Genomic DNA, 5,192 nt, shown 5'->3' with positions numbered 1-5,192 from the left:
GTTGTTTCCTGCAGGAAAAAAAAATCTTACATAAACATATAATACACTGTTAAGGAAAACCAATAAATTAAATAGATTTTAGTACGTTTTAGTAACTATGTCTTTAACGTAGTCCCCTATATGTCATAACTGCATATTTTGCTTACCACAGGATGACATATATTTGTAGTCTCTCATAGGAGCATCGTTGCTCTGATTTGTGCTTGACATTCGCAGAATTATTTTTCTCCTCTTATTTGCTGTCCCTCTCCTGGAACTGGCTGCAAGCCTATTCTTTACAAGAAAAAAACGAAATCAAAACAGTGCTCCAAAGAAATAAAACAGTACCAGCTCCTCAGAGCCATTTTTCACTGGGGACAGGGACTGAAAAAAAAAAAGATACAAGAAGCATTAAGGAATCATGGATTGCACTGCAAGAAGCATTCTTTCCAGTAGGCGGTTCTCCACTACTGTTATAAAATAACATCTCAGAATTTGGGAATGGCTGCAAGCCAAAACTAATATGGCTTAAAGAATGTCTTGTTAATTAAAAAAAAAAAAAAAATCTTTTGGGGGAAGTCCTATATCAACGCTAATGAGCATCTAGATTGACAGTAACTAATTCCTCCTACAAAGATCTCTGTTGTAAGTGCTTCCATCAGCAGGCATGCTAATGAACGCACCCTCACAGAAACTGAATGGATTATCTTTGAGATAGCCCAATTTAATTAGGATTGAAAGTTATGTCAGAGACATGTGATGATTTTTTCCTTGCACATCTGCTGGCTGTATCTTTTTAATTTTACTTTATTATTCCAGAGTGAAAGGAAAGCAAGCAAATAAAACACAGGCATGTAAGGACTAGAGACAAGAAGAAGTGAAGGACTGAAGTTTTACTGAGACAGAGGGGATCTGAGGAGCAGTTGGGGAGAGAGATTTTTGAAGGCTCTCAAACAAAGGCAGTAATAAATAGGACATTCCAGTCAAATAGTAACTGTCTGCTTTTTTGCTGATTTTGTGACAAAGAGGTTTTTGCTGCAAAAATGATTGGTCTACTGTAATTTGGCTACACTGTTACTATCAGGCTACTGATAGCGAAAGGTAGTTTTTCTTTCTTTGGGTAACATTAGATTGGAAAGATTTTATTAAAGGTATTAATGAAGAGGTTTGAGTTCATTTATACAGGAACATAAAGCGTCCACTTACCAATATGGGGTCTGATAATAAATTAAGCAGGTGTAGGGCAGAGGCACAGGCATTTAAGACCCCAAAGCCAAGTGTTAGGCTGATCAAGGATTAGCCAGTACACTACCAGTGAAGAAGAAAACAATTTTTGATGATTCACTCAAGCATAACAGCCATCAGAAGCAATAAAGGAAAGAAGAGGAATTGGGAGATAGGTCAGACCTGTTCAGAGCTAACCTGGTCAGAGCCTGGAAAAGTGCCTGAATCTCATCTGAAGAATGGACAGGATCCCTGTTGTAAACCTTCCCCACATCCGCAGGAGTGGGGAAAGTAATCCTCTTGGTACAGCTATTATCTCACCAGTCTGTAATATTTGCTGTTATATGCGCTCCAGGTAGTACATTCTATTAAAATATTAGTGACTGGTATCAGACCTAGCACTCTATAAAGTGATGGGATGGAGCCACGAGACATAATCAGTCTTGGTTTATTATGCATGCTTGTTTCAGATAACCAAAACACACCAGGAGCACCACTGTTGCCCTGCCTAGAAGCCCTAGGACCACATTTTTCTCATTGTCCTTTTTTATCTCAGGCTCCGTTAAAACCTATTTTGAAAAACATTTATAAGGAGTTGTCTATAGCAGAGAAATTAGCAAGGTCGTAAGTACTATTCCACTCTTGAGAAATTAAGATCCAGTTTCACAACGAACCTACAAATACAGTGCTTAATCTGGGTGTCTCTCTTTGTTTGTTGTTTAGTTCAGCGTTATACTTGATGCATCATAGTCTTAGTTATGTAGTCTTATCTATATAATTTTTTTCTATTTCCAGTCCAGTAACATCTTCAGTTTATTCCTTGGCTAACACAAGCAATCCAAGAAGGAACAAAATACTTTAGTTGTTCTGAAATGACAGATTTGAGTTAAATAGGCTTATCTGTGGATTCCTCAGAAAAGAGAGTAGGAACAACCTTTAATTCATAATATCTTGGATGGTCATTCTATATCATGATGCTGTCTATCCACTTCCACATTCTTTAGAGTTATGAAGTCACAATCTAAGTATGTGCTACACTGAAACAAACAAACAAAAATTTAGAAGTGAGCAGGAGAAAGAGAAAATGATTACGTAGCTTAGAAATACCACATAAATTTCTCTGTCTGAATTGAGTCAAAGGATAAGAATATGGAAGAAATAAGCAACCCCACCACACATTATAAAGAAAAGTTTGGAACCAAGAATTCTTATGCCTATCTGCATAGTCCAATTGTTTTTTTCCGTTTTGCAATTAAATAACTAATTTTTTATTTTCCTTCGTTCTAAGTGTAGAGAATGAAAGATACCATACAACTATTTAAGAGTTCATACTAAGAGGAAAAGGTTGTAGATGCTTTCTACTTTTTTTCTTTTAGAGTTTAAAACTAAAATGTATCTGATAGCAGTGATTTCTGCATACTCATAGAATCATAGAATGATTTGGGTTGGAAGGGACCTTCCAACTGGATCATCCAGTTCCAACCCCCCTGCCATGGGCAGAGACACCTCCCACCAGACCAGGTTGCTCAAAGGCCCATCCAGCCTGGCCTTGAACACCTCCAGGGATGGGGCATCCACAGCTTCTCTGGGCAACCTGTTCCTGTGTCTCACCACCCTCACAGGAAAGAATTTCTTCCTAATATCTAATCTAAATCTCCCCTCTTTCAGTTTAAAACTGTTACCCCTCATCCTATTGCTCCTCTCCCTGATAGAGTGCCTCCCCATCTCTCTTGTAGCCCCTTTAGGTACTGAAAGGCCGCTATAAGGTCTCCCCAGAGCCTTCTTTTCTCCAGGCTGAACAACCCCAACTCTCGCAGCCTGTCCTCACAGCAGAGGTGCTCCAGCCCTCGCAGAACCTTTGTGGCCTTCTCTGGACCTGCTCTAACAGGTCCATGTCCTTCTTGTGCTGAGGACTCCAGTGCTGAGGACTCCAGACCAGGGGGGTCTAACGAGAGTGGAGTAGAGGGGCAGAATCACCTCCCTCAACCTCCTGGCCACGCTGCTTTTGACGCAGCCCAGGATGCGGTTGCCTGAGCAATATGCGGTGAGCACATATTTTTGGGTCATATTCAGTTTTTCATCCACTGAGTCCTTCTTGGCAGGGCTGGTCTCAATCCACTCATCCCCCAGCCTGTATCCATGTTTGGGTTTGCCCAAAGCTGTTAAACTTCTGCCAGATATAATACCTGAAGAGGTACTCAGCTAGAAGTGCTAATACAATGGGAATAGAGACCACTGATTTCTTGTGCTATTTCTTTTATACATTCACAGAAGATGTAAGATGGATTTAGTACAACTGACTGTCTTTACCTTGCTTATAGGAAGGAATGAACATGTTGATTTAGCGTAGAAGTGAGGAATAGCATTTTATCCTTTACACATACTTTCGTCAAAAAACTGATAAAAGAGTAATTACTGATCCTTGCCATATTTTACTTCAGTTCTGTGTAAACTCTCCCAAGAGCAGCAAACCTGAGTAAGATTGGTCTGAACAGGCAGGTTCTTCACTGGCTGCGTTAAGGTGTATGACATTTGACAGTCTTCAGTACTGGATGTATCCAACAGGTCTAAGAAAGACCTTTCTCTCTTCCTTTTGTGCTTATATGACTTCCATTCGTATACTCTTTGGGAGTCTTCTATTTAGTACGTTTATTCTTGCAAAATCATTCTGATGATGAGTAGCCTACAGACTTGTTAAATAACACAAATCTCTGACTTGATGCTATATATAATTCTTGTTTAACTGAACCACAGACATGCATTTTAGTCATCTAGCCTTTGTTTAAAGACTTCAAGTGATGGAGAATCTACTTTTAACACTCAATAAATTGTTTAAATGGTTAAAAAAATCCAAGTTTAAAATGCCATGCCTTTTTTCCACTTTCTAAATTCAGAGCCCACCCACTGAGTAACAATCGCTTAAGAGTTGAGTCACGCTGGGAACAGGTATGTCCCTCCTTGCAAAAGTCATTAGTAAGATTCCCAGTAAAACTAACTTGCTGAATGACTTTGAATTTTTGAATGTGTCTTAGCGTAGGCTACTCATGAGAAATTTATTGCAATTATTAAATATTAATTAGTTGATGTAATGTAATTAGTAAAGAGAAATACTGCCAGGTAAACAGATTCCAAATACTACACCAGAAATTAATTATTCAGAGGAAATGTGCAACAAGTATTAGTCTTCAAAAGGAAGTTGATGGTGTGAATATTTATATTGTGGCATGTAAAACTCCTTTTACTGCTTTTGTTCAGTATTTCCTTAAGAGTTCACGTTTTCCAGAAGCATTCCTTCAAACATACTCATTTATTGAACTTTTGGGAAGAGCCAACATAGAAAGAAGGCAAACAGTCAAACCAAAATGCATTTTAAAACATTCTTTGATGTATTCATCTGGCTCTAAAAAGCTTATATAGAAAGTGATTTTGTCTAACCAAGTCACTGAGATCATGTGCTTTTGAGTGCCTTCCAATTTAGCTAAAAAATACTGTCTTATATCAAACAAGATTCTTTGTCCTTTTTTTCTTGTTCCCTTTGGTGTTTGTTACTTTGTTTTTGTTTTGATAGTGATTTTTTAAGCAGATTTATTTTTATTTTCTCTCATCTAACGTGTAACTTCTAGTCTGAGTGATTATTTTTTATTTCCAAACCAGTGGAGTCAGTCATGCTCTCTCTATACCTCTGAAGCCTAAGAGATTTAGGCTCTGATTCAGGAAAGCTCTGGAGTATATAGTGGAATATGACACTGAGAGCAATTTCCTGGATCAGAGCAGTGAAAGGGAATGGATGATCCTTTATTGGTTTTGGTCTATTTTTATTTCAGAACTGTTGTTAGGCACAGAATTACCGCCTTCTCCTTCTTATGTTGCAATTTAGTCTTGATAACTGCAACTTCTCAGTAACATTCCTGCCCAGTGACTCATAGCAGATGTAAGCCTCAACTCTACAGAATTTAATAGCAAAAACAATCGCAGCCTGGGACGGGCTC

The sequence above is a fragment of the Numenius arquata genome, chromosome 10, assembly GCF_964106895.1.
Source record: "Numenius arquata chromosome 10, bNumArq3.hap1.1, whole genome shotgun sequence".
NCBI lineage: Eukaryota > Metazoa > Chordata > Aves > Charadriiformes > Scolopacidae > Numenius > Numenius arquata.
The sequence above is the reverse complement of the archived record's forward strand: the minus strand, read 5'-3'. Positions refer to the sequence as shown.